We start from the raw sequence: 22,824 nt of genomic DNA on the forward strand, positions 1-22,824 counted from the left end.
ATTTGAGATGACAGGCATCTGAAGGAACAAGAGACATTATCTGTGGTACATTTGATTCAGGAGGCAGTCAAATGGACAGTTTGTAATTTCGGATGAAAACACATGAATTGGCCTTTGTGGCATCTAGGAGATCCCCTAACACAGCAAGCTGTTCCCAGCTAGCTTCATCTCACAGCTTCTCATCAACTCCTACCAGAGATTCACAGTATATAATGACCACTTTGCAGAGGGAAGTAGGCTATTACTTTGCACAGCAGCAGTTCAGACTTCTTTTCTTATCTAGGCCAGAAGAGAGAAGTTTTACCCAGGTCATAAGTGTGGCAGATTCTTGCCTAAGTACTCAACGCTAATCTTGTTTAGTCATCTCAGGGCATCTTCACACATGTTCGGGGGTGGGGGGTGCTTTAATTAAAGCGGCTTCAAGAGCCACTGTGAAAGCACCCTCTGTGTCACTTGTATTCAGCATCCTGCAGTGCAGAATAGCAGCTGGGTCACTTTAGCTAAAGCTCATTCAACAAGCTTTCATTAAAGTGCCCCCACTGCCATTTTGAAGTATGGAGATGCTGAATACATGTGAAGTGGAGGCTGCTGGAGCATGCTAATTAGCACACTCCAGCAGGCTCAGTTAATTTGCACAGCAAGAGTTTGGCACGTGTAGAGGTGCCCTTAATTTATATTATTAGTACTTCATCATCTTTGACTTGGCTTATCTATGATCCTTTACCCAAACTGGATGGTGCCCTGTGGATTGGTCTTACTGTTTTTATGGCTTTTAGGTGGAGTTCAGACCAGGTACAGACTGTTTGGGGGTACACCAAGGTGGACAGCTTTCCTGATTTTTGAGGGCCCTCTGCAACTCTCTCAGTAAGCATAATGAAGATGGGGCCCAGGTCAGGAAGTCAGGATCAGGTCTGAACTCCCCCGCAAGGTTGGGAGTGAACAGGTCAGGAGTTTGATGAGGCCCACCTCTGACACCGCAGATGTCATGTATCCAGGGCATACGCTGACATACAGGTTTTGGCTATGGAGAACAATGGTCACATATTATCCAAACACACACATGAGTGTGACCAGTACAGGGGGTAAAGTTTCTTGCCTTTGATCTCCCATACAACTCCTCTCCAGATGACATTTCAGACCTTCTACCATCCCTCCCTGGCCACTGAACCAGTCCCTGTGTCCCATTCATCTCCTCCCACCCAGCTCATGCATGGAGCATCTTCACCACCTAAGCATCCCAAGCCCCCAACATGTGACCAGATTAGATTCTCTCCTAATGGGTTCTCCACTGGAAGAGTGGCAAATGATATAAGGCAGGAGTGCCCATGGGCGGATTTAGAATTTGGAAAAGCGGGGTGCAGATGGTGAGGTGAATCATCACATATGAAACAGACAGAAGACTTGCAGAACAAAGCCTGGCTTGACTGGTGGAACATCAAGACCATTAAAAAGAAGAGAGGGTCGTTACCACCTGTGGAATGAAGAGTTTAGAAGGGATTAGGTGGATAACAGTGAGCCATGAAGTCAGTTGACTCCCTCAGCATGGCCTGGCCGTTGCTTTTAAACTTTGGCCGCACCAGGAATCAGAGGAGGGTGTGAGTGCATCAGTTCACACCCCAGACCTGCACCTGGGGGTGGCCAGTCTGCGGTATGGGTGCTACAAGTAGCACAGGCAGCCTCTGTGTGTGGTACATGACAGACTGGGGAAGGAGCAGGCAGCACAGTGGTAGATAGGGCAGGAAGCAGAAAGTGGAGCAGCAGATCAGGCAGGGAGCACAGGGTTGGAAACAGAGCAGTAGATGGGGCACAAGAAGGGGATCAGAGTGGTACTTGGGCAGGAGGTGGGGCTAACTTGTAGCACACCTGCCAAAAAGTTTGAACCTCCCTAATTTAAGGAATCTAAAGGGAAGCCTCAGCCCACCAAGTTATCCCTTTTCTTTGTTTCCCTAGGCTATTATGTGGCTATCTTTAAAACCCTCAGTGTTCTTGGGTATTGTCCAAGGATGGCCTGAAAGAGTCAATAGACCCACAAGCTGTTTGCATCTCTTCTACTGATTCCCTGAGTATCCTCAGGCAAGTCTTTGAACCTCACTTTGCCTCAGTTTCCCAGTCTTTAAAACAGGGATGATGGACTGTCTCTTTTGTTTGTAAATACCTTTTAGACGTACAGATGGAAAGTATATTTACATACTGAACTCCCACTTGATTTCAATGGCAAGTACGATCTTTGGGTATATGGGCCTAAGCCATAATAATTATTAGCATGATTATTATTTTGCAGTGCCAGTAGTGGCCCACATGGTCTGTTAAACCAGCAAAGTCATTCAGGGTCTGTTCCCTGGAACCCTGGTGTCTTATTCAACCACAAGGGAATGAATGTAGGGAGTTTAATAAATTAATATGTCTAGCCTTGTCACCAAAATGTAGGAAGCTGCTATAGCCTCCTATCCAAGGAGCTGGCTTGGCTCTTGAAACCCAGGCAGACTACTGTCCCTTTCATCCTGCTCATCATTAGCTCCCACATCATGTTTCAGGCCAGGCCACAGCAATGTAAATTGCACTGGGGAATAGCAGTGATAATAACCAAGAAAAGCAGCACCGTTTCAGTTTGCTGGCAGGATTTTCCTCTTTTGACCCTGAAACACCGCCTCTGCAACTCAGCATCCTTTATCTCGAATGTGCAGGAATTCTTTCATGTCTAGGCCTGGAAGGGATTTCAAACAACCAAACAAATAGATTTGCAGCCAGTTGGATAATTAAAGTGGATCGGCCAAGTTCTGATTCTCTCTGTACTCTGGGCAAAAATTTAAGAGAAGGAAAACAAGAAAGGAGGACGGCTGTGGGGGAGACTGGGCTGTGGACACTGCCTGAATTCTGTCTCTTTTCCTGCAAAAATAGTTCTCCAAGGGGAAAGCTGGGTGGTCAGGTATGTGCACTCATCAACAAGAATGCAACTGAACTTCCCATATTCTGGGCTAGACTGGGCCTGGGATTGTAGGTTTTACATTCTTAAATGGATTTTGGACACATGGGAGATAACGAAGCTACATTCCTGTCAGTGGGTGTGCAGTGGTAGGAACCATGGCTCCACTCCCTTGCGCCAAGTCTAGTCAGTCCATCTGAGCTAAAAAGGAGATTTTTTTTTATGACTGGTACAGGGCAAAAGCAAATTGTAACCTTTCCCCACACTACAACTCACAGCAAAGGGGAGGAATTATATTGAGAAGAAGTTCTGCATTACCCCTTCTCCAGGCATGAGCCTAGAAACATAATCTACTCCTGTATAAATCATCAGTAGTTACAGCATGTCCAGATTAATCTCTGAGAGACAAAGGATGGGAGGTTATTACCACTTCTTAGGTATGGTCTGAATACTCTGGGCACACTGAATCCAAATCAGCTAGATGTAAAACACCATTGAAGTTGCACTTGATTATACCAGATGTGACGGTGACCCATTTTTGCTCACCCCCCTCCACAAGAAATCAAATTTAGTAGAGACCTAGGGAGGCAGGAAGAAAGCTCTCCAACCATAACAGTGCCTAATCAGTCAGCTGAGACATTTTAGAAATGCTTGTCTCTGCTCTTCCATTTGCTGTGGGTGGGAAGGGATTTGCCCAATGAGCCAGTGATACGTTGGGTTGTAAACTCGTCCTGTTTGTTCTGAGAATGACTGTAGGAATGAGTCTGTGGTAGGTTTTTGTCCCAGGTCCCAGCTGAGGCCTGGAATTGATAGGCTAAAGCTCAGTGCTAATGTAAAGAGTTGGCAGATTCAGTGAAAGCATCTGTTTGAGCTGGATGTTTCCACAGTCCTCCAGCTCCTGCAGTCTCTTCCCAGTCTCCCTCAGGCCTGAGCAAACCCTGCCATGGTGCCTGCAGGGATGATCTCCCTACTGTCTGGGTAGGGAGCGCTACAATTTATCCCTAGTAGAGTCTAGTCTTACTGCCCCAAATGTGGTGCGGAGATACATGCTTATTATTTAACCTTCTCTTGTCTTCGCCTTTCCCAAGGCCTAGCATTCATCTGCGAGCAGGTCAAAGGAGCAGGACAGCACAGCCATCATTCTCCCTGTTCATTATGAAGGGACCACTTCCACATTGCTCCTCTTCTCTATAAAGCCTTTCACAGATTTGCCTATAGCTAATTTCAGTCTGCCTAGTCCTGTTCCCTGCTTCCCTCCACCGCCATGTCTTGCAAAGTTTCACTCATCCCTTCCTAGTGTGACCTTGGCTGCTTGTGCAGTCTGAAACAGCCTCCCCCACCCTTCCTCCTCCACAGCTCACCATCTCTCCTTAGATTTCAGATGAAGACCTATGAACCAGACCTGAATCCTTGGAGATTTCCTCACGAGAGAGGCAGAGATTCCTGTGCATTTCTTCCTAATCTACCGTACTTGTTTTCCTGTTGACCTAACAAATCTAGTATTTCTAGAGGTTATTCTGCCTTCAAATGTCTCTATATTTGCACATTTCAAGCACTCTCATTTTCCCCCACAGCTGTCATCTAAAACAGTCTTGCTGCTGAAGGAGAGTGGGAGGGGGAAAATACATACAGTAATAGAAAATGGCTGCTCCCTTATGGCATTTGTGTTTACTTGCCATGGGATATGGAAGAACTCAGTGGTGGTAGCCCACTCCCCTGGCTCAGGGAGACAATGCCTGCACCATCATTTGGTGCGTGTCCCTGCAGCTTATTATGCCACAGGAAGTCAAGTCTAGTGGTTAGAGCAGGAGGGCTCTGTTCCAGACTATGCCTTGAACCTGCTGCATAGCTGTGAGAAATTCCCTTAATCTCATGCTTCTGCAGTAGTGAGAAGAGGATTATGCTGTGTTTAGTTACCTATCTTGTGCAGTGTCAGGTGTCAGGGCACCCAGTAAACTAATTAGTCCCCAGCTGCCCCTGGTTACCTGCATGGTCCTACTGCCAATTGCCTAACAACCCCCAGCTGGCCCCAGTTGCTTGCATGGGACAAGCAGCAGCTCTTTCAAGATCCATTAGATTACTTTGTAGAATACACACCTCTATCTCACCCTGGGCTTCTGGCTCCTGCTTGTTAACTTCCTGACTTCACCTTTGGTCCTGGGTCCTGCCCCCCCTGACCTCTGACTTACTGGCTCTTGACCCTCTCACCCCTGTGCTTCTGGATCCACCCCAGGCCCCTGTCTTCTGACAACTGGCTTGTGGCTTTAGTTTGGCAATCACCCATTGCCTCTGTCATACCCATGATACGGGGTGAGGAGCTGTGAGCCATCAGGTAAAATGTGTTGAGGTCTGCAGATGAAAGGAGCTATGGGTGAGGGGGTGTAAAGAGTCTATTAGTAGTATGTCAGTACTCTTCATCTGTAATCTCAAAGCACCATGTTGAGGTAAATTAGAATTACTGCTACTGTTTCAAACAGGGAAAGGAAGCAGAGGAAAATGAGGGGACTCACTTAAGGTCTTACAGTGGATCAGTAGCAGAAATAAGAGCATGACCCACAACTCTCTGCTCCATTGGCTGCCTGAGAATCACCCAAGGATGCAAGTGCTGCCGAGTAAAGGTGACCCTATAAAATGAGAATAAAGCATTGGGAAGCTATAGAGCTGTTAGTGTTTGAGTGCCCCATGGTAACCTAAAAGAGGGACTGGAAGATGATAAATGTATTGACTGCATGTAGAGAATCTACCCACGGGACTGACTTCAGGATACGAGGCTGAGCTCGGGCTCAGCTGGATCTGTAAAGAGGACTGTATGGAAATATACCTGCCATGTGTCATATTCCCTGTAGTGACAACTCTCCATCTATCCATCTGGATGTCTATACCATGATCATCACAGGAGTAGCTGAGCCCATTACAAAATGTTACTATTTTTTCAAACTGGTTATAAAAAAGTTAAAAAGTTTTAGGAATTGCAGTCAGGTTTCCTATAAACTGTTCAAAAAGTATATAGGAAAAAATCCTGGAAGAAAAAGAGTCCTTTTCAAACACTGCAAAAGAGTGTTGCTCTTTTATTTTTGCAAAAACAAATTTTGTCTTTTAGCCACTTCTCTCCAACTCCCAAGCTGGATCCCTGACAGTGACCCACCCCATACCTTCAAAGCCTCTCTGTCAGCCCCAAGGAGTTACAAGATACACATTGCCTTAAGGACAGAAATGGTACAGAGGCCTGTTCCAACTCAGTGCAAGTTCTGTCCTGCTCTTTGATAATCTCCTGAGATGCTAGCTAATCCCAGGATGAGGAGGAGGGAGGGGATTTGTGTACTGGACTGGCAGAGCAAACCCAGTTCAACACGCAGACAATTCCAGTTGCCAGTACCAAACCACAGCCTGGTGTTTTCCTCTGCAACTTTGAAACACAAGCAATCACTGCTGCACACCCCACTCCAGCTGGTCTCAGTGGGATCAAGAGTGCAAGAAAAGGCAAGAGGTTACGGCCTCAGGAGTCCATGGAGTCTGATGTTCCCATAGCACAGGACGACAGATGGCAGTGAACCTCTTGGCTAGACCCAGTCCCATTACACAGTAGGCACTGGCAGCAGGCAGCATTTGGCCTGCGGGGCATACGCACCATAATCTAATGTTCAGTCGGTTTAGCACAATAAACAAAACAGGCCTTTGGACTGTACTGACTGAGACCCCAGCCAAAGTGGATTGTGTCTCAAAGCTTTGCATCTTCTTACAGTGGAGCTGGAGGCTTTCTGTACTTGCCTCTTTTCTAGTTTCTTCACTGCACTGCCTGGACACTCTCCCCGCATTCATCAGTCACCTCCATGTCCCCTTGCTCTCCAGAGGTCTTAGCATTCCCGATGAACCGCTGCAGGCAGGGCCCATGGAGGAGGAAGGGCTTGCCTAGGCTGGGCTCCAAACATTGGCCCTGAGCCCTCAAGTGACTTTCGAGAAGTCTAGTTACACCCCTGAGGACTTCAGGAAGTGCCAGGCATCAAGAGAAGATTTATATTTTGGCAGCCAACCTGTTGAGGCCCCATTCCCATATTCTCCAGAAAACAAACACACTTCCAGGAAGATGCTGTGACAACTCCCTCATTTCCAGGTTAAATCAAGACAGAGAAACATTTGACAAGCTCGTAGGGTGGTCACCATCATGGCTGACACCACAGATTGGGCTGGAGTCCTCCAGTGCCAGAAATGCCTAAGCGGCTATTGTTTGAGTGAAAGTGCCATGCAGCTTCGACGGATACCAGGCTTGTGACCTTTGCAGACGTGGCCCCGGGGTGCCAGGTAACACATACTGGCCAGTGGGGGAGAGTTGCTCTGCCTGCCCTCAGAGGGCTCCGTTCCCTGGGATTGTCCACTTGGCTTCTTTTGCTGGTGCTACCTTCACTTTAAAGAAGGAAGAAAAACACTTGGTTCGAGAAGGCTTTTAGGTCAAAGGTCTGAGCAAGGGAGGCAGCAAGCAGTGACAGTTTGGGAAAAACAAAACCGAAGGAACATTTTGATCCTGTCAAGAAACATGACTGGTGCATTCACAGACCTCCCAGACCTTTGGCTTCATGTTTTCTTGTGCTGATCCAGGAAAGAAACCGTCTCTGCTGACAGAGCTAGAGACACTGGGTGCATTATAGAGAGGTTATGTTCAGACCCTCCATAGGAAGGAAAACATGAATAGAGGTGAGGACCTAATATTTATTTCAAGTGACTTGGGATTTGGGGAGCTTCAGTTCTGGGGCATTGTGTTTGAGCTCCCTCCAAGAGCCCTGGTGTTATGAACATGTCAAGCATCTGTGCTCTTCAAAACCAAGCCCTTCAGGTGTCTCACGTCAGACACCCACCATCACTAATTTCTTCTGCAAACTTAGGCAGCACACAAACAGAGCACATGAGCTGGGCTTCACCACAGCATCCCTAGCAGCAGAAAGAGCCACCAGTCCAGTCAGTAGCAGGTGCCAGTGAAGAGATGCTGGGCTGGCCACTGACTGACAGCTGAGGCCAATCCAGTAAGGGGGTCTGTCTGATTACCCATGCAGCCATACCCTGATGGTCTTACTGGGAAGAGGTGATCAACTCACAGAACAGCTTAGATGAGAGACAGGTGTCTGTAACAGATGGAGAGACAGGGATGGGAACCCAACTAGAAGCATCTGGGGACACAGGCTGTGTGGTGATGTCTGTGCAAGTGCGTCGTTCCAGTGCCTGGCCAGGCCCCTCACCCATCCTCTGGCTGACCTGCTCAAGACAGCTCAGCATTTCCTTGCAGCTCAGAACTGGATGCAGACAATGCTCACCCATTCACTCACCATCACTCACCCAGGTGTTCGTGGCCATACAAAGGCTGGGCCTGTATAGAGAGGCTGTAAGTTGGTTATCCGTGACTCCTGTCTGTATTGCACCCTGCTCACTCGTCTACTGCCTTGCCTCCAGCATCATCACAACTCTGCTTCAGGCTTCCCTGCCTCAGTATCATAGAGTTGGAAGAGACCTCAAGGAGCATCACTTAGACTGGGGTGGCCAACTTGCAGCATGCATGTCGCAAGTGGCACAGGCAGACTCTGGGCATGCCACATGGCAGACCAGGGAGAGAACAGGCAGCACAGCAGCAGATAGGGTAGAAAGCAGGAAGCAGAGCAGCAGATTGCACAAGGAGTGCAGGGCAGGGAGCAGAAAGCAGAACAACAGGTTGATCGGGGAAGGGGTTTGGTGTGGCACGCAGGGAGACTATAGGACTAATTCATGGTATACCTGTCAAAAAAGCTGGCTCCCACTGATCTAGTCCAGCAGCCTGCACAAATATCTGTCCAGCCTCTTGGAGACAGCCAGTGAAGGTTTCACTGGGCAACCTGTTCCATTGTCTTACTGTTCTGATGGGAAGTTTCTTTCTAAGATGTCATCTGAATCTACTGCAGTTTAAACCCATAAGATCTCATCAGTTCATTGGGCCCCTTTTGCTCCTGTTGCCATGCTGACTTGTGGGGTGACTGGGCTTGGGGCATCAGGGCTGCTGTATTCTTTGGCCTCATGATCAGCATTTCTTGAGGCTGTGCTCCTTTGCAGCCCATACTCACTGAAACGAGCACCACCTGGTCCTGCATCTCAGGAGATAGTTGCAGAGGACAGCATCACGCTCTGCCTCTCAGGTTACTACAGTGCTGGGGGCAGAAGGCAGCATACCCACACCTGCTGTTTCAAACACCCCACTCCCCTCTTTATGGTGACAACCAGTTCACGAGGGCATCATTTATGAGCTGGGATGTGCTGAGCGCCCAGCTCCTGGCCAGCACAGCAGAGGAATGAACAGTCTTGCCCAGGTGCTCAGTACATGGGTTTCTTTTTCTCCACTGGAACAGGAGGGTGCATCAGTGAGGTCCAAAGGCAGGGTCCAAATGAGGGAAATTAATGGGGGGGCCCAAATCCTACATTCCTGGTGGATGTAAAATGTCTGCTGGCTTTGACGGGTGTTTGGGCTGCAAAGGAATCCAGTCTATGTCCCAGGGCAAGGATACAAGCCTTAACCCCAATGGGAAATGTAGCTCACCAAGGTTGCAGTTCTGCCAGTGGCTGCAATGGTGGCAGGTTGTAGTGTAGCCAAGGCTCAGGCATTATTTTTAACACTGCTTACATTAAATACAGTAGTGAAATGCATACCCAATAAAACAAACCTTGCATTGTTCCTGCCCTGAAAGAACGAGCTGAGTGACACAAGGCTGCAGCTGGTCCCTCCAGCATCACATCATCTTTTGCATTAGCTGGCAGGATAGTAAGCTCGTTGATGCTGGGCAATTTTTTCCACGCACGCATTAGGGTAATCAATTAAGTTTCTCAGCAGCTTCCTCCAGCATTCAGGCTTAGGTGTGGAAAGAATTTGTTATTCTAGGCACTGCTGGGAAAGCATGAACTGTGCTGAAGGAAAATTGGTCGCTCTTTTCAAGCACTGATATTTCTCTTACCAGCTTAGCTACCTGGTTTCCCTCTTCATCTCCTTTGGACTCCCCCAGTCACCTGGAGGTCCAGCCCTCCACCCCCATCATATTCCTATTTAACAGGGGAGGCTTCTTGAAACATTTAATCAGTGCTGGGTTGCAAATAGGCAGTTCTGGTGCTGGGTGTCAGGGTCACTGAATGTCCCACCTGAAGGGCTAGAGCTTTGTATGTCATGATGGGGTCTTCTACAAAGGGGAGAGGTTGAATGTTGCCTTGCTACCAGTTAGCTCTCTGCTCTCTTTCTTGTCCTGTCCTGCTGACAGGGACCATTGCATGCCTTCCCCCGAGCCATATCCAGATGGGGTTGACATGGACTGGCCTCAGCTTACTTGGGGACAATGAGAGTAGGATTGGTTCCAGGAGTCTGCAAAGGGCAGGTTTCAGAAGAGTGTCCTGGCACATGCAAAATTACCAAGATGACTTTCTTCAGCATCGTCGGTCATGGGGAACCTTAAGGGAACATGCCACATGCAAGATCACTGGTGGGAGCAGTGCAAAGGGCAAGGCAGCTGGTGGCCTTTGGCATGTGAGACCCAAGCTGACTAGTCAGCATGAGACAAAGTGCAGAAACCAGCCCTAGGAATGTGCCAGAGAGAGCCCAACCAAAGCTTTCCCTCTGTCCTACTGTGCTTTGTCTCTGGCAGGTCCACCAGAGTCACGTGGGCAGTGTGAACCCCAGAATGAGGGCCTGGCTTATCCCTCACATAGGCCAGTGTCCCACCATATACTTCTCTCCTAATTTAATACAACTGCAGAAGCAAATCAGGGCCTGAACTTCACTCTGTCCCTTGCCCTTTTTCTTTGCTCTCTCTTCCCAGTAACCTTTCTTTTTTCTCATGCTCCTTGTTCCTCTCCCTCCCGCCCTGCCCCTTCCCCTCCAGATCAGAACTGGCAGCTGTTGGAAGTATATGCTGCTGCCTGGAGACACTCCTCAATCCTCGACTCTTTGACAAGCTGGAATGTGAAGTGGAAGCGAAAGGATCCCAGGCGTGGGAGGTTCAGGGAGAGGCATAGAGAACCAGGGAGGAGAAGGATGGTGGATTTGGGGTGTTCTTGGGAAGACGGATGGCTGACAGAAGAACAGCGGCTTCTTCCAACTCAGCTACACCCTGACTCTCTGCTCACAGAAATGGGGAGATGTTTTTATCAGTAGTGATATCAATGCTATGGCTTAAGTATGGGAGTGGCAGAGTTGCTGGAGTCAGGAGAGGCAGCCAAAGTTTATTGGGAACTCCGCAAATGACACAAAACATGCTTGCTCCCCACACTGCCTCCTCCTTGTGTGTCCTGTTACACACATGCCTGAACGCCAAGGACACACTTGGACAAAGGATGGGATTTCTGGAGCAGGACTGCTGGGACTGCTGATTTGGGACTGGGCAGCACCTTAACAGGGTGCCATCGCCCCTGCTGGAGATAGGAACCTTGCCAATTTTATTCAGGGACCGATCTGTTGAAGCCAAAAAAACAAAACAGAATCCTGATTTCAGTCCCTAGTTCCACCCAGCAGATGACCCTCTGTCCCCAGGATTAGCAAGGGCAATCACCAGAGATTCAGGCTCTGGGGGGACACTGCTTGGCACACATATGCAGGAACTAAATTAAAAGGTGGATTTCATTATGAAGTTCTTTGAATGGTTTGGAATTAGGGAAACTGCTACTCGAGTGGTGAAATATCATGTGAAATTCAGGAGAATCTGAGATCCTCTGAGGAACGCATAGCAGCCAGAATTAATCATAATGTCTCACTCCACGTTAAATAATGGGGCATTAAAAATTGCATTGAAATGAATAAGGCGGCCTATGCTGTGGCTTCCAGTAGGAGGGCTGCTACGGGAAAGGCCATAAATCCACTTTGATAACACTCTTGGGATGGAGACACAGACAACGTTTCCGGCATTGGAACATCAGACCACCAAGAATCCAATGATGCAGACACAGGACTGTACTGAGAATTAGGACCTGCTAATTCCATAAGGGCTGGATTTTGGAGGCTGTCAGACATGCAAAGATAATACAAGGCTAAATCCACTGTTGGCATAATGCCACTGTCTTCAGCAGAGCTGTCAGGAAAGAATTTAGCCTATTGATTCTAGTTTTCAGTTCTGCAGAGCACACATTTTTATAGACCTGGCAGAGGTGAAACAAGTAAACCAGGAGAGGAGAAGGTAGGTTAGGTCCCCTGAAATCCAGCCACACAAACTCTGCATTGTTCTTTGGGGAGGTAGAGCTGGTGCTAGGGAGAAGCACCCATGACAACTGCCCAGGGCTCCAAGCCATGAGGACCCTCACTAGGCTAAGATGGTGCAAGTGATCTCAAGTGTGTGGGCAAGGAAGGAGGGGTCTACAGCTGAGACACCCCAGGGGAAGCCCCACATGCCTGCTTCTGCTCTGCCCCTCAACCCCAGAAATGAGCCTGTGACAATAACCTAGGTATATCTCATTCTTGACTACATGGGAACCCCAACTCCTGAGCTTGGGGGTAGAGGGACTCACCATTTGTTCCTGGACTGGGTGTGAGGGCTCATTCCTGCAGTGGTACCAATGACCTGTCTGCTGCCGTGGTGTAAACCTGCCCTGGGCTGGCTCTGCACAGAGGGTGAAGAGCATTCTTTGCCTACAGTCAGTCCCAGGACATTCTCAGATACTCATAGGGGCGGTGAGCTAAAACGACTGGGAGGCAGATTCTTTAAGTGAATGAAGCAGCCTCTGGATGACAGCTGGGAATACTGAGAACAGAGGACACCCAGGATGTAGCCTGGCTTTGTCTGGAGCACATGCCTATGCCAAGTTACATCCTGCACGTAATCCTTCGGGGGCGGATCCCACAACACTCCGTGGGCCTCTTAGAAACAATTCCTGCTAATGACTCACATGGAGGCATAGGTGCTGACTTTTATTTTTGTTGGGGGGGTGCCTAATATGATGCCCCCCTGGCATGCCTGGAGCAGAGCTGAGTGGAGCCCTGGGCAGCTGCATGGCTCAGGGCTCCCTCCCCCAGGGAGTCCCACACTGGTCATGCCACCATGGCAAGGTGTCCCCTGCCCCCCTGGCAGCAGAGGCAGAGGCAGTGGCAGTGTAGCGTTGTGCCCTCTGCTGCTGCCAGGTGGACAGGAGGCACCTCACCATTGTGGTGTGGCTGGCACCAGGCTCTCAGCAGTGGCATTGAGCCTCCCCACCCTCCTGTGCCATGGAGGCCCTAGGGGGAGGGTAGCAAGATGGGAAGCCCCAAGCCTGCATCTGCCCCCACCCTGCACACAAATTTGGGGGGGATGCACCCTCCATACTCCCCTCCTCGGGAATTTACACAGTGGCAGGAAACTGGCTTCCCCCCCACCCCAACCCCCTAGACGAGCCACCTGTGGCTCTGTCCTGTTCCCCACCCTGACCTGGCTCCCATGCATCACCTTGGCTGGGCAGCACCCCTAGGCTCAGCTCCTGCCCCACTCCCTCCCTCACCATGGGGGCCTCAATCTGCCCCTGCCCCCATAGACTTACAATGTGGGGAGCTGCTCTCCACTGCCTGCGGCTATATTTGTGGCCATGTGCGTGTGCGTACGCACACTTGCACATGGTGCCCCATGTCCCACTCCCCGCAGCCCCTTGCAGGCTGGAACTGTGCCAGCCTGCAAAGAAACCCCACTATGTCCCATGTTTTTCTGTGATGAATGGAAACCTCAGATCCCCGCGATATACTAGGAATCTGGGACCAGGACTTAATGTTCCCATTTCGGGGCTGCCCCCCCATTGGGCCCCCATGTACTCAGTGTCTATGCATGGAGGCAAATTAGACAACTCCTCAGGTAGGTGTGAGCCTGAGTGTAGATCCCCTCTTTTTCTTTTGTTGCAATGTGGAAGGCAAGTTTGTTTCAGGAACCTTTCAGCTGGGGATTTATGGAGGTTTAAAGACACGTAACCAATGACCCCTCTCAGCAGTTTCCATTCCTCTTCCCCTGTCTCCCCCAGCTAGGTCTGTTTAGGTTTTCCCTCCATGCCGTAGCAGAAAGTGCAGCTGGGGCAGGGGCCACTTACTGGAAGCTGAAAGAGGAAGGAGAGGAAAGAGGAAAATGCAGCTGACTCCCCCCATAGATGTCATAGGAGTCATCCAAACAGTTAAAGAATCGGGGCATCCATGCCTGTCCCATCTTCCCTGACAGGCTGGCCTCCCTGGCATCCTCATAAATGAGAAACCGTATAAACCTCACACTCCATTATTGCCACAGAGCATTAGAGTCTCTCATTTAGTATAAACATTTTCGTCTCCAGCAGAGCATGAATAACATTAAATGAGATAGTTAAAATGTTTGGGGCCCAATATAGCCCTGGTGTAAATGTGTTACAGTTACACCAGGCATGAATTTGACCCATAGAGCCTGAGCTGCCTTTCTGAAGAGGGTTTCCAGGGTGGGTAATTACATTTGTCTCTAAATTTCTCTTGAAGTTTTAATTGGATACAATGGGTCTGATCCTTGGCTGATATGGACTACCCTCATTTCCAGGAGTGACTGGGCCAGGGTCTCCCCCCACTTCTTAGGGTTCTTGCGTACCGTGAGGCTCCGTCTCCCTTCCACCCTTGAAGTGGCTGTCCTGATCCTGTATATTGTGCCCTCTGGAATACGCTTTGGGATGAAAAGCAGAGTAGAGCATTTGGACACCACTGATTTGTAACTCCCTGTGCTGAGTTTTTCCTTTGCTTTCCTTAATATAAGTCTTAAGGTTATATGTCTACATGGCAGTTGTTGCTGTGAGGGTAGTTCAGTAGACACACTTGAGGTTGCTTTAAACTCTGTACCTCAGGTGTGGGTGGCAGTGTAGCCCCAGCAGCACGGAGCTTGCTTTACAGGATCATAGGACGCAGGGCTGGAAGGGACCTCTTGAGGTCATGTAGTCCTGCCCCCTCCTCGAGGCAGGGTCGACCCAAAGCCATCCCAGCCAAGTGTCTGTCTAGCTTGGGCTTGGAAATTCCAGGGGTGGAGACTCCACCGTTTCTCTAGGCGGCCTGATCCAGCACTTGACCCCCCTCAGAGTCAGAAAGTGCCTCCTAATCTCAAACCTAATTTTCCTCTGCTGCAGTTTGAGGCCTCGCCCTGTCCTCTGCAGCTGCCAAGAATGGTTTCTAGCTCCATCCTCTCTATAAGCTCCCTACTGTTATCAACTTCCCCTCCAGTCTGCTCTTCTCCAGATTAAATAATCTTAGGTCTTTCAGTCTTTCCTCATAAATTACATTTTTCCCGGCCCCTAATCATTTTGGGGCCTTTGGGGCATGCTGCCAGTGTATTTATTTACCCAGCTTCTCAGGAGGATTTTGCTGTCCACGCAGTGTCCTGTGTAGCTGGATCATGCTGCTGGTGGTACCCGTGCTGGCTCACTTACGCCTAGACTATGCTGAAGTCACGGCAGCAGCGGCCATGTAGACGTCCCCTTGGAGTGTGACATTGTCTTCCAACAGAAAAAGCCACTACACTCCTGACACAACTCAGACAGACCAGGGGCAGGGAGCAGGGATGGCCACCACCTCTGCAGGGACTGTTCTCAGATGGCTGCTTAAACTCTCTTAAGAGCCAATTTATCCTACAAGAGAAGTATCCGCAGACCTTAGCAGAACTGAGAGTTGGGCCCCAAAGGTTTTTAAATAACTGCTGCTGTGACCCAACACAGGAAATAAGAGCACAAGGCACCTAGAAGACAATGTCACACTCCAAGGGGATGTCTACATGGCACCAGGATTTGGCTCCAGGTGCCCTCCATCTGCCCCTTTATCAGCAAAACCTGGTGACCTGGGGAGGTACAGAAGTGAAGCGGACACACAATGTGATAGTCAACCTCAGAGCAGAAGGTGAAGATGAGAGCGTGTCCGATTCAAGATGGAGCAGGGGGTGAGGCCATGCTGCTCACGTCCGTTGAGTTCTGGTTTCAAACGCATGTAAGCAGGGCTGTCTGTAGGGCTGTAAGCAGGAGCAGAATTTGACCCTGGTGATTTGTTTGTAAATGGGCTTAAACGAAATGCAGCCTCATTTTGTAAACATCCGTGCCTGCAGACCACCATCGTTGCTGATGCGAGCACAGCTCTGACACACTGCTGTCAGGCATCTTCTGTTGTCCTTTATACCAGGCAATACAACATGCTACAGAAGCATTTTGCTCCAGTCTTGCCCAAGTGTAAACGAGGTTGCAACTGCACTGGGTGACTCCATCCAAAGAGCCTGATTCTCAGTGGGGAGGGGATAGTGCTGAGAGGGGCATAGATGGCATCTTTGCCCTCCTTGTATTCAGCAATGCTGACTGCTGTGATTGAATTAGTAGTCTTGTGAAAATGTACGTTTATGAAAGCCCTGGTCATTGGAGGCAGGTGACTGGGTGAAAATCTCAGCTTTTACGTCTGGTTTGTAGCCCTTGCGGTTATAGAGTTTTCTTGCATGTACCCTAGAGGTTCAGAAACCAGAGAACAAGCCAAATGAGGCCAAATCTATTGTGTATTTTTAAATCATGATTTTGAACCTCTTGAGGTTGGGGCCTTGCTGATATATCTGTAACTCTTTGGGACAACACTGCATATTCTGGGTCATACCAGGGCTTTCCTGGCTGCCAGTGTGCGTTGGAAGAGCCTTGAGGCTGCTCTAACTTTCTCACAGCCCCAGGGCCCATAGGAAGCAGGGGGAAGGTGCAGTGCAGGGCATTGCCACTACACTCCTGACACAACTCAGACAGACCAGGGGCAGGGAGCAGGGATGGCCATCACCTCTGCAGGGACTGTTCTCAGATGGCTGCTTAAACTCTCTTAAGAGCCAATTTATCCTACAAGAGAAGCAACCGCAGACCTTAGCAGAACTCAGAGTTGGGCCCCAAAGGTTTTTAAATAATTGCTGCTGTGACCCAACACAGGAAATAAGACAGCACAAGGCACTTGGAGCCAAATCCTGACTTACAGGTGCAAGTAGGACAGAAGATGGCCTTTCTTGTGTAGGTCCTATCCTAGATTCAGGTCTATTTACTTGGGGGGAGGGCGGGAATAAAGCCTGGAAAGTTTCCCCCCACATCCCTTTCCTATGTAATTGTGGTGTTAATGGAGGTCAGATTTTGGAGCTTACGTTCTTAGTTGCTACATCTGCTTCTAGAGTCTCTGAACTCTGCTTTGATTTTACTGTCATTCCCCTTGAAGACACCTCAAAAAAGCACACACTGCTGCAGTTCTTAATGATTTCACTTGGTTCGTTTTATATTAGAGGTTAGTCTGTCATTTTCTCCCATCCTGGTGAAGGGGAAGGAAGGAGGGAAGCAGCCTAGATGCTTCCAAAAAGACCAGCACATTAGCAGCCTCTAGGGAATGGAGCTGAAGGGGAAGGAGTTTCAGGGGTAATAGCATGCTTGGTCTCTGCTGCCTAACAGGGCCCTTAGGTTCAGTGCACGGTCTGAGATTGGGCCCAGGGAAGAAACCAGAGGGCCACAAGATGGAAGTAAGTTGAAGGTGTGCAGAGAAAGTTGCACGAGGCCTGTCTGGCCAGGTGGACGGTGGGGAGACAAGCAAGGAAGGGCACAGGATGAAAGCCTGTGCTGCAGTTCCCTAGGGCTTTATGCTACAGCGTGATCCCTTTATCTCTTCACAGACACAGAGGAAGATATGATAAAGCAGAGGCATGTCAGAGAAAACAGTCTGAGGCGGATCTGATAAAGAATTTAAGCCAAGGACACCTTGCTTGCAGATTTTGTGATGAGGAGGAAGGCAGATCCTAAGCTGCCCACACAGGTCTGTACTGTCCTGCTGCCTCGACTAATCCCCAGTCTGTCTGTACTGGGAGTCATTTCTTCTGTGTACCTATTTCATTTCCCTTTGCTTCTCCCCATGCTTGTCTCTGTTAGAGAGGCAGGGGGAGGAAAAAAGAAGAGAAAAGAAAACGTATTACAATCCTACCTTCTTCCAGCTGTCTCTTGGAGGGGTCAGGCAGGGTCAGGCCAGTGACTGGAGCGCCGGGCTCCAGCAGTTAAACCACATTGCATCCCTCCAGCGATATCCTAACCTCCTGTCTAACAGTGATGGCTATGAAACACCGATGCAATGGCTATGTCATGGAGCAGATCTGAACCACTGTTCACAGGCCACCTCTGAGATGCTGAGAGGAACGTATCGCAGCGACGGCCTCACCACTGCCAAGCAGCATCCACAGAGGGCCCGACTGCATGGAAGACGAAGACCTGGAGAAATGCCAGTGACACGCTGTCAGCATGTGAGGCACCGAGAGGGTTGTCAGTACCAATTTTGTTTCCCTCGTAGAACTGGCTGCGGTTTTGGCTGGTGGTGGGGAACAAGATCATGAAGTGAAGTGAACTCCCACTCCCACCCACCAGAAGCCTTCAGGGACCATCTCAAATCTAAGTGCAGACAGCAAACACTACAGCGTGGGCCAGAAATCCTTTGTCAGCCACACACTCATGGCAGACTCACCCCCAATTAGCTCAGCTTCTGGCTGCAACTGATCCCGTAAATACAGAGCTTCTCACGAGATCCACCTCCTTGGAGGTCCCCAGGCACAGAACAGCCTTCTCCCCGGCTTGGGAAATCTTTAGCTCCAAAATCCACTACTCTCCCATGCAGCCAACATAGCATTGCTCACAAACCTGTGTCCTCACTCAGAGACCCCGTTCCATCACATTCCAGCTGTCATAGCCTCCCTTCTCAGCGCCGGCTGCTCTCTTTAACCCCCACTGTCATTGCTCCTCACACAGAGTTTTTCATCACAGCCTGAAGGCTGTAGATAGAGAAGGGCTTGAACCGCATTATTCAGATGTGGATCTGATTCCCAGCCTTCCCCAGGGTCACAAAGTGGGATCTGGGGTTCCAGACTTAGGAGACCCTAACCCTCCCCTATGTAAATAGTTTTAAGGGTTATAGTGTATTCCTTATCATTTATAATGTGTTGTAATCTAATCTTATTCTTTGTAAAGAATGGGAGATGTGGAGTGATAGCAGAGTCCTGGTCCTCCACATCCAGTAGCCAGGCTGTACAAGGGACTGTAATAAAGGTTGGACAGTCCTTGTGGGGACCCCTCGCTATGGCTACATATGTTTCTTCCTCACAATGGCTGTGTATGTGCATGGCTGCAGTATGTGTTTCTGGTCCCGATTGCTAATCTTTAGCATTATAATAGTGCTGGTGGGGAGTGTGCTGCTTTGCAGCTTGTGGGACAGCCTCCCTGAATTGCACTCACCACCTTTTTAATTTCAGACCTTGACTGGAAAACACGTTCATCTCCCTTGGTCCTAGCTTCCCAATTCCTGTGTGTACAGGAAAGAGGACCACCTGCTTGGAGCAGGAGGTTGTGAATTCAGGCATGGCTCGTGAGAGTTGCCATGGTCTGAACAGTGACCTTGGGCAGGTCACTTCACTTCTCTGGGGCCCAGGCTCCCCATTTGTAAGATCCTAATAACACTCATAGATTTCATAGACATTAGGGCTGGAAGGGACCTCAGGAGATCATCGAGTCCAGCCCGTTTCTAATGTGTGTTGAGGTTCTTGGCTGAAACATGCTGTGTTGTTTATCCTCTGAAGTCCCTGGGGGCACAGTTGAGATGAATGATGCTTTTATTGCACTGGAACTAAATTGGATTGATCAGGCAAGTCTGATATGGGCTATGCACTCAAGCTGTGAGTTAGTACTCAGAAAAAAAGGCAATACACAGACAAAGGCTAAGGCATCAGAGGTCCAGGTCATCAGCTAGGATAAAATAAGCCTAGCACCACTGAAAACAATGGAGTTAGGCCACCAAAGAGACCAGGTCCTTCTGAAGGAGCTGTGATACACTGCAGTCTTCATCAGTACAGCCTTCTACTTCACCTGGTTTGCCCTCCCTAGATGCATGTGACTGCCTTTTAGCTCACCTGATCCTGCTTATAACTAATTATCTGCACCTTCTGTGTCCTCTTTTCCACCGCTAATCAGCTCTAAAATGAAAACAGCTCTGGCTCAGCAACAACTTTCTTTACCCCAATGCCACTATTGTTTCTGTACCAAAAACCTTCATTAAGAGCAAGCTGCAGTTGCAAAGACTTAATTAAATGCTTCAGAAAGAAAACATCTATTAGAAAAACTTTGTAGGCATTAACAAAAATCTAAGCTAAGCACTTCAAAGGACTCATGTACACAAGGAAATTATATCATCCAAACTATGCCAGCAGAAGTAAATGAGTACAAGCCACCATAGGATGAATAAGATGATATCAGTACAATAGTTTTTAGCTATTCTGCATAGGAAAGGGAACAAGCTAAGTTAGTATAAGACACCTTTGTTCTGGCATTAACTGCCTGCACTGACAGTTGAACCACTGTAAGTGTGTGGATGTTCTATACCAGGTCTGGTCAAACATTTTCCATCTGAATTTTTTCTTTAGCAGAAACCTGGAAATTCACTGAAATGCAAGTTTTCATGGAGTGTAGCATTCCTTAAAATTTTTGTATTGTTATTGGAAAATCAGTAATCCCAAACGTTTTTCCATCCAAAGCTCAAACATTTCAGTTTGGGCCTTGTGACACCCCAAACTTTTCCAGATTAAAAATATTCTTCCCACCCTTGCAAAAATGGGGTGTCTTGACTGTTGAAGGTGGCTATCACTGCTGACAGAAAGTAAGACAACAACAGGGTTAGGAAGTGAATATACGTTTAATGCTGTCATATGTAGCAAGCTCTCTCTACAACCTGATCTTGTATTAATGTGTTTATATAAAGGAAACCCTTCCTAGGGTAAGAATCCCCAGTCACTGGGAGCAAGACATCACCCCAGGTGACTGTCATCACTTCCTGATTATCACAGAGCCAGAGGTTGCATCATGGTTTCTGGATGGCATCACTGAGGTGATCTACACGGGGCTGCTCGTCTTAACTGTAGTGTGTTCAAGGCATAGTAACTCTGAAGAGGAGCCCTTGGTTTTATGGGGTTCATCAGGTGCACAACTAGGTGTCTTGACTAATCCTTCCTAACCACTGCCACTTGTTACCACAGCTGGTGTGAAGTAGAGAGCTGCTTCCAAACAAGCTGGGGCTGTGACATGGCCAGCACCTGGAGTCTGGGCTTGAGGATGATCCAACGATACTGGGAAACAAAACACAACAGAAGAGCTTCACTGGTTAAGCAGCACTCAAGTCTTGAGGTAGCCAAGAGCACAGAGGACTTGTGGACTGACATTCTCCCTGTATCCGCAGACCAGGTGGGCACAGTCTCCTTGGCACCACACAGCCAGGGATCGGCATTGCAAGTCTAGTCAGAAAGCTAGCTGTGAAAATTAGCTCCATATCTGGGCTCAGAAACTGTGGGCCCTGACTGTGATCATCAGCCTCTCCCCACCCAGCACATGCACCTGACTGGAGTCATCATCCACTCACCCCCAATACGAAAGGATGAAGCAAGACTTACCTGTACCTCTCCTGGTCCTCTTTGATCAGAGCTGTGGTGGTGCAGTCTCCTGCAGGACCTGGAGCTTACTTGCTGGTATCCCTGCACAAAGTACAGCACCCTGTAGTTTCTGATCACTGGTATACACCTTCCTTCCTAGTATGCATCCTAGGCTATGGCCTGCTTTCTTGGCTGGGTAGGCAAGTATCCTACAGCCAAGGTGATACCAGATCTGCCCTACTTTACTCCCCATGGCACCTCCAAAGCCCAGTCACTCCTACAGTCAAATGACAGCAGCACACAGAGCTCCTGAAACATCTGGATTAGGAGGAAGAGTCCACAGAAGATGGGCTTCACCTGCATTTGTCTGGGAACTGAAAGGGACTTATTTCTCTTCCTTTCTGATCTGCTGGTCCCAGACTCGGGATGGGGTGATCTTGATTATGTCTTCTCCACTCATGAAACCCCCGCCCTATGAAAGACCATTAAAAAGCTACATTTCATGGCTCCAAAGCAAAAGATATGGTCATGAAAATGTACATGAGAGGAATAAAACCTGCCACTATTTTGTGTGGCCCTGATATGTGCCGTAGGACATGCTATGAAGAGACAGTGAGGAACAGAAAGGCAATGACTGAGCTCTGTGCCAGGCTATGCTTTGCTTCCGAGATTCCCAGGTCCCATGTTCTGCAGTCTCTCACTGACAACCTCCACACGCACTTCCATGTCTTGCTTTGATCATGAAGCAACATTACCTTGTAGAAGTGCCAGGGCCAACCTCTTGCCTGGTCTCCTCAACTCCCCCAGGGTGTCTGAAAGAGGGAAAAGAAGAGGGTGAACCCACATATACACACCTCCGTGGGCCAAACCACGAAGCAACAGGGCACTGCAGCTCTCTGCCAGCCTGACTCCCTGACAAGAGCTGGGGCTGGCTGAGCGCTTCCCATTGACACTTCTGTATGACCAAATATTGCGGGTCTGACTAAACTGTTCTGCTTTTCTTTTGGAAAGTGCTTGTTTCCCACGGTAAAGTTCAACTTTTTGTTACACTCAAAACTCAAAGGTTTTCAGCTTGGAAATTCTCCTCTGGTGCCTACTGGGACCTGTGGTCTGAATGCCTCATAGGCGTGTGCTTCTCTTTCGGCCAAGCTCTCTAGCTGGACAGTATGTACCATGATTCATTGCAGGCGGAGACAACCAGGATCTATCACAGGGGGGCCACGGGGGCCATTTGGCCTGGGCCTCTCATTCACGGAGGGCCTCAAATTTAGACTTTTAACGTTATCTCCAAATGAGGTTATACATACAGACACAGAGATACGCGGACAGGATTGAAAGAAGAAGACGGTCATCATACAACTTTAAACTTGTGTCCCATTACCGGGCCACACCGCCTGTAGTCCACTATGAATTAATATTTTTTTAATATACTGGGAGCCTCAAAAAATGGAAGTGGCCTGGGCCTCTCTCGACCTCTGAGAGGGCCTGGAGACAACCACAGTTCACTGCATTGGTTTAGCA

At 48.8% G+C, this 22,824-nt stretch overlaps 2 long non-coding RNA genes across 5 annotated transcripts in view; one reads left to right on the top strand and one right to left on the bottom strand.

The window, feature by feature from the left end:
* The window catches only part of LOC149858891 (uncharacterized), a 27,489-nt gene extending 8,722 nt beyond the window's left edge, over positions 1-18,767 (top strand). For 3 of the 4 annotated variants that reach the window (XR_016443806.1, XR_016443807.1, XR_016443805.1), the window contains one exon: positions 10,801-12,073. This is a non-coding gene — a long non-coding RNA (uncharacterized LOC149858891). Of the gene's footprint in view, positions 1-10,800; positions 12,074-17,523; positions 17,664-18,012 lie in introns of those variants that run through there. The other variant, XR_016443808.1, reaches the window with a different exon arrangement.
* A 1,820-nt stretch (positions 18,768-20,587) lies between these two features.
* On the bottom strand, positions 20,588-22,115 carry LOC149858892 (uncharacterized). Its single transcript, XR_016444003.1, has 3 exons — positions 22,059-22,115; positions 21,325-21,405; positions 20,588-21,003 (listed from the first exon to the last, which is right to left on the bottom strand). It is a non-coding gene; the product is annotated as an uncharacterized LOC149858892 (long non-coding RNA).
* Between the last annotated feature and the right edge of the window lie 709 nt (positions 22,116-22,824).

The sequence above is a fragment of the Crocodylus siamensis genome, chromosome 8, assembly GCF_052110815.1.
Source record: "Crocodylus siamensis isolate JL-2025a chromosome 8, ASM5211081v1, whole genome shotgun sequence".
NCBI classification, from domain to species: domain Eukaryota; kingdom Metazoa; phylum Chordata; order Crocodylia; family Crocodylidae; genus Crocodylus; species Crocodylus siamensis.